Genomic DNA, 10859 nt, shown 5'->3' with positions numbered 1-10859 from the left:
ATTATTATCCGCCTGACTGAGATTTACATGGTGACCATAGCTTGCTTCATACCAACAATCTTCGTGGGATCGACCCTTACTCACGTAAGGTTTATTACTTGGACGACCCAGTGCACTTGCTGGTTAGTTGTATCGAAGTTGTGACAAATTATGAATTGAGATTAGAGCACCAAGTCTTTGGAGCCATTACCAGAGATCACAATTTCGTGCACCAAAGGACTCAATTAAAAGGAAAAAAAGTATAGGGACCTAATTGAAAATTTCGCGAAACTATAGGGACCAACAGAGTAATTAAAATAAGATAAGATAAGATAACTATCTTATCTTATCTAAAAAGGTCACTCCACACCATTATAAATACACTGGAGCACCCAGGTATAACTCATACTCTGATTCTACAAAAAACCTATTTAATACCCATGCTAACTTAAGCATCGGAGTCTCTTGCAGGTACCCCCCACCTTCCGGTGACGAAGGATCAGCAGTGCAGTCAGTCTCACAAGTCGGACACGACAGCTCTGGCCGCCATCCACCAGCCGGACACGTCATCTCCGACCAGTACAGAAGATCTCGTTCGAGATCGACCTACAGTTTCAGGTAACCCTCGGAACATTGGCGCCGTTGTCGGGGAACCTGGAAGTCATCCCACCACCATGGCAGACGATCATGACAACGACCACGATTCAGATCTAGAGGATAGAACACCGCACAAAAACACGGACACTACGCTAAAAGACACTCCGGAATCCAACGGGGACAAAAATTCATCAAATCCGGGAGTGATAGAAGTGCTTCAAGATCGATTAAAGCAACTCGAAAAAGAAACCCATGATCAACAAGAAGTCGGGAAGGATCTACAAAGAGAAGTAAGACGACGTCGAGAATTAGAAGATAAACTTCTAAAACTCGAAGCCGATCTCAAAGCAAGAGCTACTCGAACCACCCCTGAGGACAACTCACGCAAAGATCAAGATCCATTCACTAGGAAAATCATGAAGACCAAAATTCCTAAGGACTTCAAACTTCCGGATATGACTTTGTACTATGGCACTACGGATCCCAACCATCACCTCAGCAATTTCAGAAGTAGAATGTATCTTACCGATGCCTCAGATGCAGTTCGTTGCAAAGCTTTTCCAACAACTCTCACAAAGACAGCAATCAGATGGTTCGACAACCTACCTCCGAAGTCCATCTCAAGCTTTGATGACCTAGCCAAAAAGTTCCTGGCCAGATTCTCCATCCAAAAAGACAAGGCTAAGTACGCCCTCAGCCTACTAGGAATCAAGCAAGGAGATCGGGAAAGTCTTCGCAACTACATGGAAAGATTCAACAAAACATGCCTAGACATACAAAGCTTACCAACAGAGGCCGCCATCATGGGCCTCATTAATGGCCTGTGAGAAGGACCTTTTAGCCAATCTATATCAAAGAAGTACCCCACATCTCTGGACGAAGTGCAGGAACGAGCAGAGAAATACGTCAACATGGAAGAAAATTCTCGACTAGGAGAAACCTCAAAATCTGGATTCACCTACCGAGACAAAGACAAAGAGTCCAAAAAGAAGGAAGATCGACAAAGGGAAAAAATTAAAAAATACCATAATTACACCCCTCTTAGGGTGTCCCTGGTGGATGTTTACAAAGAAGTTTGCCACACAGAAAAAATACCCCTAGCCCGACCACTCAAAGGAAAAAAAGGAGGAGGAAACCGGAATGAATATTGTGAATACCATCGAGTTCGTGGGCACTCCACCAACGAATGCTTTGACTTAAAAAATGTCATAGAAAAATTAGTGAGAGAAGGAAAACTAGATCGGTTTCTGGCTACCCGAGACGATGAACAAAGAAAAAGGGAAGAGACGAGGAGGTGGGAAGAACCGAGCGATCACCTCGAACGCCAGAAAGACATGTCCATATGATACACGGAGGATTTGCAGGAGGAGGAATCTCCAAACCATTTCAGAAAAGATATCTCAAAGAAGTATATCATGTCGAAGGAAAGGAGGAAGCACCCGACATTCCCGCAATTACGTTTACCAAGGAAGACGCATCCGGCATCATCTCAGGACACGACGATCCCATGGTCATCACCATTATATTGGCTAATGCAATCTCCATCGCACACTGATAGACCAAGGGAGCTCCGCCGATATCTTATTCAAAACTGCCTTCGACAAGCTCGGCTTGGAAGATAAAGAACTCAAAGCATATCCAAACATCCTGTTTGGGTTGGGAGACACTCCAGTGCAACCACTCGGATACATCCCGCTACACACAACCTTCGGAAAAGGAAACCAATCCAGAACACTCAAAATAGACTACATCGTGGTCGACGTGAGTTCAGCCTACAACGCCCTAATAGGTCGAACAACATTAAATCAACTCGGCGCCATAGTCTCAACTCCACATCTATGCATGAAATTCCCAACTGCAGAAGGGATAGCTACGATAAAAGCAGATCAGAAGATGGCACGCCGCTGTTATAACGAAAGTCTAAACCTCAGAGGCAGAGGAGAAGAATTCCACACAATCGAACTCGGTGGAGTGCAGAGGCGAGAAGAACTCCGTCCACAACCTGAAGGTGAAATAGAGAAAGTCCAGATCGGAGACATCCCGGACAAAACAACCAATATTGGCACGACTTTAAAAAGAGAAATAAAAGAAGTACTTGTACAGTTCTTATGAGACAACGTCGACCTCTTTGCTTGGAAGGCTGCAGACATGCCAGGCATAGATCCCGAGTTAATGTGTCATAAGCTAGCAGTCTACCCTGGATCTCGGCCAGTACAACAGAGGCGTAGAAAGCTCAGACCCGAAAGATCCAAGGCTGTGGAAGAGCAGGTACAAGCTCTACTGGAGGCAGGATTCATAAGAGAAGTCAAGTACCCACTATGGTTAGCTAATGTCGTCTTGGTGAAAAAATCAAACGAGAAGGGGTAAATGTGCACCGACTATACAGATCTCAACAAAGCCTGCCCAAAAGACCCTTATCCACTCCCAAGTACCGACGCTCTGGTAGATACCTCCTCCGGATATAAATACCTCTCATTTATGGATGCATATTCCGGATACAATCAAATCCCCATGTACCCATCCGATCAAGAAAAAACCTCGTTTTTAACACCAAAAGCAAATTACTGCTACATTGTGATGCCTTTTGGTCTCAAGAACATGGGAGCTACTTATCAAAGGTTAATGAATAAAGTCTTTTCAGATCATATCAAAAAAGTCATGGAAGTCTACGTGGACAACATGTTAATAAAAACACAAAGTGAAGAGACATTATTGTTCGACCTGGTCCAAGTGTTCGACACTATAAGGAAGCATGGCATGCGACTCAATCCTTCAAAATGCCCCTTTGTAGTAGAAGCAGGCAAGTTCTTAGGTTTTACGCTCACACAAAGAGGAATTGAGGCAAATCCGGATAAATGCCAGGCAATACTCAACATGAAGAGCCCAACTTGTGTCAAAGAGGTACAACAACTCAACGGGAGACTGGCAGCCTTATCCAGATTCCTAGCGGGGTCAGCGATAAGATCTCTTCCCTTCTATGCTACTCTAAAGAAAGGAAAGAAGTTCGAATGGACAAAGGCGTGCGAACAAGCCTTCCAAGATTTCAAAAGATTTCTGGGACGGCCACCTATCCTATCTCGGCCACGAGAAGGAGAACCACTCATATTATACCTCGCGGTAGGAAGTCGAGCAATTGCCTCAGCACTAGTTCGAGAGGACGACAAAGGGCAACAACCTGTATACTTCATTAGTAAAGCGCTACAGGGATCCGAGCTGAACTACCAAAAAATAGAAAAATTTGTTTATGCGCTCATATTAACATCTCGACGTCTCCGCCCGTACTTCCAAGCTCACACCATCAAGGTTCGGACCAACCAGCCCATAAAAAGGATATTGCAGAAAACAGATCTAGCAGGCAGAATCCTACAATGGGCAGTCGAGTTGTCCGAATTCGACCTTCAATACGAAGCTCGGACAGCCATTAAATCACAATACTTAGCCGACTTCATTATAGAATTTACAGACACTACGAAAACCCCCATAGAATGGAATATTTACGTGGACGGTTCCTCGAATAAGACCGGAAGCGGCGCAGGTGTGATAATTGAAAGCAACCAAGGAACTCAAATTGAGCTTTCCCTCAAATTCGGGTTCCCTGCCTCGAACAACCAAGCGGAATATGAAGCACTATTAGCTGGTTTGAAGCTGGCTAAGGAGGTGGGAGCTAAAAAACTCATCATCTTCAGCGACTCACAAGTAGTCACCTCACAAATAACAGGGAGCTACCAAGCCAAAGATCCCACCATGAAAAAGTATTTGGATAAAACCAGGGAACAGCTCGGACAACTTGGGGAATATGAGATCCGCCACATACCCCGCGAACAAAATGCCCGAGCTGATGCACTCTCAAAACTATCCAGCACCAAACCAGGGGGCAACAATAGAAGCCTCATCCAGGAAATGCTACAGAACCCGTCAATCTCGGAAGAGGAAAAAGTCCTAACCATAACAGGTCAGGATCAAGGATGGATGACCCCCATAATTAACTACCTCAAAACAGAAACACTCCCTACAGAGGAAAAGGAGGCAAAGAGGTTAAAACGGGAGGCACAATACTACACTATCATAAACAATATTCTATACAAAAGAGGAATTTCAATACCATTGCTAAAATGTGTACCAACTTCCAGCACAAAGGAAGTTCTAGAAGAAATACACAGTGGCATCTGTGGCAATCATCTCGGAGCACAAATACTCACCAAAAAAGTACTTCGGGCAGGATTTTATTGGCCAACTCTACAAAAGAAGGCTACAGGGTTTGTAAAGACATGTCCACCATGTCAAAAACATGCCAACTTCCATATCGCCCCACCAGAGGAGCTCATCAGCGTAACGTCACCTTGGCCATTCGCGAAATGGGGACTCGACCTTCTCGGACCTTTTCCCCAAGGATCGGGACAAGTTAAATTCCTCATAGTAGGGGTAGACTATTTCACAAAGTAGATCGAGGCAGAACCCCTAGCTAACGCCACTACTCAAAGAAGTCGAAAATTCCTATATAGGAACATTGTCACAAGGTTCGGGGTTCCATACTCCATCACCACAGACAATGGCACCCAATTCACAGATGTAGGCTTTAGAAAATTAGTAGCCAACTTAAACATAAAGCATCAGTTCACCTCCGTCGAACATCCCCAAGCCAATGGACAAGCCGAAGCTGCTAACAAAGTCATATTGGCCGGGCTAAAACGGAGATTACAAGAGGCAAATGGAGCTTGGGCCGAAGAACTTCCACAAGTCCTATGGGCATATCGTACAACGCCACATTCCACCACTAAGGAATCACCCTTCCGATTAGCATACGGAACGGAGGCATGATCCCGGTAGAGATCGAAGAAGAGTCGCCTAGAGTGGTCCACTACAATGAAGGAGCCAACTCCCAACTTCAAAGGGAAGAGCTCGACCTACTTCCTGAAATTCAAGAAAGAGCTCGGATAAGGGAAGAAGCACTAAAACGTCGAATGGCAAACAGATATAATCAAAAGGTAGTGCCAAGAGGCTTCACTGAGAACGATCTCATCCTAATTCGAAATGATATTGGAACAACTCGACCTGGGGAAGGAAAGCTAGCAGCAAACTAGAAAGGACCCTACCGAGTCATAGAAGTACTTGGGAAGGGCTACTACAGACTATCCGAACTCGACGGGCGAGAACTTCCCAGGTCGTGGCACGCCTACAACCTAAGAAGGTACTATAGCTAGAAAAGATAAAAAATCTCATCATAGGAGGCACTCTTTTTCCTGAAAAAGTTTTTTAATGAGGCACCAAGTTGAGATTCAGAGGATAAAAACTCTATATGTATATATTTTCATTTTCTTTTAAATAAAATATATTAGACGTTCTACAAAGTTTTCAAGACGCATTAATCTGAAACATTCATCGTCCGATTATAAAGCGACAGATTGGCAGAAAGTGAAAAACAAATTCACTGCACGATCACGATAAAAACCAACAAAGATGAAAACCAAATTCATCTAAAGGTCGACTAAACGAGGATTTAACCCACTTTCTACAAATCGGCAAAGATGAAAACAGAATAATGCAAGAAGTTATCGAAAGTGATCCGGAGAAAGGATCTGACGAGGTCCTGATGGATTACTAAATAATAACTTAAAAGACTGGCCGATGTTAAGAAGTCGGACCAAGTCAAACCAAGTTATAAGTAAACCCTGGAAAGAGGTCTGGCCAACCCTATAAAAGAGGATTACTTTAACTTAGAAGGGCTCGACATGACGAAGTCGACCCAAAACACAAAGTTATAGAAGTAATCCCTAAAAAAGACCTGAACAAGGTCCAAGAAAGAGGATTACAAAAGTAACTTAGAAGGGCCCGACATGACGAAGTCGGCCCAAAACACAAAGTTATAGAAGTAATCCCTGAAAGAGACCTGAACAAGGTCCAAGAAAGAGGATTACAAAATAACTTGATCCGACATGACGAAGTCGGTCCAAAACATAAAGTTATAGAAGTAATCCCTGAAAGAGACTTGAACAAATTCCAAGAAAGAGGATTACAAAATAACTTGATCTGACATGACGAAGTCGGTCCAAAACATAAAGTTATAGAAGTAATCCCTGAAAGAGACTTGAACAAAGTCCAAGAAAGAGGATTACAAAATAACTTAATCTGACATGACGAAGTCGGCCCAAAACATAAAAGTTATAAACGTAATCCCTGAAAGGGATCTGAACAAAGTCCAAAAAAGAGGATTACAAAAGTAACTTAGAAGGGCCCGACACGACCAAGTCGATCCACATAAAGTGCAAAGGCTACAAAAAGTAATACTTGCCAGAGACCCCACAAAAGGTCCAAAATAACAGGATTTTTGCCTCAAAAGGAATCAAAGCCAAAAGCACAAAAGCCACTCAAAGAGATCGAGCAACAAGACTCCAAGCACTACCAAAAGCCTAGAAAAAGTGCCTAGACAAGATAAAGATCGATATGATACTAAAGGCGCGAAGTTGTGATAAAAACAAATTCAAGAGGGCTACCCAAATCAGCCCCAAGAACTTGGAAGCTATTTTTTGTTTTTTAGCCTAAGGTTGCTAGACAAGCAACTAAACAAGTATCAACAGTCAGCAAAATACAATTTACAAAATAAAGAGTTTAAAAGCCCACAAGCCGGGCTATCTACACAACCAAGATAAAAAAGTTAAATTAAACATTAGAAGCCTTCCTGGTAGCATCAGCACGGGGAGAAGGAGGGCGAGTCTGAATGGGCACAGCATCCACGGTCCCATTATCTCGATTCAGGATTTGACAGTCCGGATCGGATACGAGATGACCGACATCAGCTAAAGGAACTGAAGAAGTTGACACTTTGGCGACAGGCGCAGGGGGAGGTTCGACATCATCATCATCATCCGGGTCGTCAGGGACAATCTTACCATCCCTCACAACATTGTCCAGGCTGAATAGAGAAAGATCGACCTCGGGAACTAGAATTCGAACCTGCTCCTTCAGGTTCTCATAAGCAGCATTCACGCTGCCGACAAGGTGACCTTGGAGCTCAGAGTAATCAGCTCGGGCAGACTCCAACTCCTCCCTCAGACGCATTACCTCCCGATAGGATGTAACATAGCTGTCTTTATGCCTAAATGCCGTGTCCTCGGCCAACCTCACAGAAGCCGCCAAGGCAAGGGAGCTAGCCTTCTCGTTCTCCAGCTCCTTCTCCAGTTTTGTCACTTTCTCTTCGAGCCCCTCCTTCAAGCCCTTCATCCGATCAAACTCCTGTTTAGCCTCCTCCATGAAGGCTTTGGTGGCATGAAGATGAAGATTTTGGGAAGTTCGGTACAAGGCAGCCCCATGTGCGCCATCTTAACACTACTCCGAGTTATAAAGTCCAAATGGCGAAGGAGTGATACATCATCCATAGGAAGGACACCGTAAGGACCGATCTGCTGATCTACGAACTCGACCGCATCAAAATCAGGGGCATCAAGGTTGAAAGGCTCAATGGTTTTTTACTTTTTGTTGGGAGGAGCACTAGAAGTAGCAATAGAGGCTTGGGGAGGATCAATCAAACGAACCCGGGAGTCGGGATTACCTTCCTTGCCCCAGGTGAGCTCGAAACAGCCGGCTTCGACTGAGCCTGGGATGATCCCTCCCCGGCCGCCTTGGCCGAGACGTTTTTGGCTGCGATAGCTTTCCTCGCCCTCTTGAAGGCCTTCATAGATTCATTATCCTTAATCATCTCTACAAGCAAAGCACAAACAGTAACGAATCAATTAACAAATTAGAAAAGAGCTTGCAAACAATATAGGAGCAGACAAAAGAGGAAAATCAAAAGATTAACTACCCAGCTCAGTTTGGAGGAGAGAGGGATTGGTTAAAAATTTCTTTGTGTCGAGGTGGGGAGGCTGACCCCAGGTCTCTTCCAGAACAGTCACGAAAGCTTGCTCAGCCTCATCCAACATTTCCTATGAATATCTAGATACTCTCACGTCCTTTTGCCATTCCAAGGGAAAGGCGGGCTCGTCATTTTCATCCAGAAATGATGGCCGAGCTCCTTCAACAGCTCAGACTTTAAAAAAATAATTTTTAAAATCACGAAAAGATTCATCAAACATGGAGAAGACCTTCTTTTCCTGGGAAGCTCGGAAAAAAACCCAAGCAGCTTTCTTCTTTACTACCCCAGGCTTCGTCAAAACAAAGAGATAGAAGAAAAGAGATTACAAGGCAGGAATACCGAATCCATGACACAACAATTGAAAGATTTTTATGAAACTCTAGGAATTGGGGTGAAGTTGGGAAAGAGCAACATTACAGGACCATAACAGGTTGGTCTTAAAATCAGTAAAAGGAAGGGTGATACTCATCTGGCCAAAAAAGAAATCGTAAGCATAGAAAAAAGGGCGATCTCCAGCAACCCGAGTAGAAAAACAAACTCTCTCTTCAGAAGTGGGAGGTACAAGTTCGTAATTCTTTTCCTCACCAGCACTACTACAAACCCTATGAAATTGCCTAAGCTGCTGACAAAATTCAGAATCAACCAAAGAAACACACAAAAGAACCTTTGAATCCACCCAATCAGCCATGCCCTCAGGGACTTGGGAAGATGTCTCAACAATGTTCTTGCGAGAAGACATGAGGTCAACTAGTCCTACAGCAAGAAGAGAAGAAAACAGATTACTAACCCAAAAACATCTCGGATAAAAAACAAAACATTTCAGAACAGCTCAGACAAGTGCGACACGGAGCAATACAACAAAAGGAAACCCCAGGACTCACACTAGAGATCCAGGGGCATCCTTTTGGGGGCAAGTTAGGGAGCGAGGACTCAAGGAAACCTACAAGTTTACATCTCTACACGTCCTGACAGGAAGATAACACTCCAAGAAGAAAAGCCACGAGTTACATATCAAAAATCATCAAAATAATTACCTCCCAAAGTTCACAGTCTCAGACAGAACTAACAAGCAACAAAAGCATCAAGAGGAAGTCAACGCACTCCGAACAAAAGGCAAAAATTAAATTATGGGTATCGTTATCTCCTACAAAGGTACAGCAACAAGGAAAGCCACCAAAACAGAGCAGAAGTCAAGGGGCAATCTTTTGAAATTGTGAGCAAGATACAGATTTTTCAAAAAACAGCCAGAAGCGACAGTAGAACATGCAAAGCCCTAGGAAGCCTCAAACAGAAATACCAGGAGAATGCGTAAAAACGAAAAAGAAAAAAAACACATTACAACGACAAGTAAACACAAGATCATAGAAAGGTTCAAGCTTTTTTCAGCATGCAGCCAAATGACAAACAAAACCAAAGACAAAGCAATGAAAAAAGTGAAGAAACTGTAAATAGAACCAACCTGGAAAAAAGCTGAAAGCTTCAGAAGAGTTGAAGATGGAAAGATGGAATCGCCGGATTGTTGAATGACACTGCAACGCAAGAAAAGGCAAGCTATAGGCGAAAAACAGAAAGCGAGAGAATGAAGGGAGAAGTTACAAAGAAAAATGAAGGAGAGAAACCGTTTCTAATTACAAAATTCAAAATAAAATCCAAGGGAAACGGGGCAATTAATATCAATTAATGAAGGTATTAAACCCTCACACGTTCCCAAGAACAAAGCGCTGATATAAAAATCGGGCGCTTTTAGAGGAAAACATTCCACATTCAAAAAAGGCTCTATAAAGAAAGGAATCAATAAAATGCTCAAGTTCGGCTTCACTAGAGAAAGATCGAAGTCAAAGATTCGACCTCAAAGCAGAAGACCGAGCTCAAGCAGGGGCACTGTTCATACCCAGGGTCGAGCTATCCGATCCGGGATGTTCAGTAATAAAGCGACCGATCTCTTCAGGTCAGGCTATCCGACCTCTTCTCAAAGAGGTCGGTCGAATCGACAGGAAAACCCAATAAGGGGCCCAAATAAGAGGAACACGACCCAAATCCAAAGGCAGTCCAAGCCTATAGAGATAAGGGCGGTTCCCTTAAAAGATAAGCTGACCTTAACTCAAAGATAAGATAAGATAAGATAAGATAACTAACTTATCTTATCTAAAAAGGTCACTCCACACCATTATAAATACACTGGAGCACCCAGGTATAACTTATACTCTGATTCTACAAAAAACATGTTTAATACCCATGCTAACTTAAGCATCAGAGTCTCTTGCAGGTACCCCTACCCTCCGGTGACGAAGGATCAACAGTGTAGTCAATCTCACAATTCGGACACGACAGCTTCGATCGCCATCCACCAGCCGGACACGTCATCTCCGACCAGTACAGAAGATCTCGTCCGAGATCGACCTACAGTTTCAGGTAACCCTCGGAACAGTAGGGA

The sequence above is a fragment of the Arachis ipaensis genome, chromosome B10 (genome assembly GCF_059453495.1).
Source record: "Arachis ipaensis isolate K30076 ecotype BB chromosome B10, ASM5945349v1, whole genome shotgun sequence".
Classification (NCBI taxonomy): Eukaryota; Viridiplantae; Streptophyta; class Magnoliopsida; order Fabales; family Fabaceae; genus Arachis; species Arachis ipaensis.
This window is presented reverse-complemented; position numbering follows the sequence as displayed.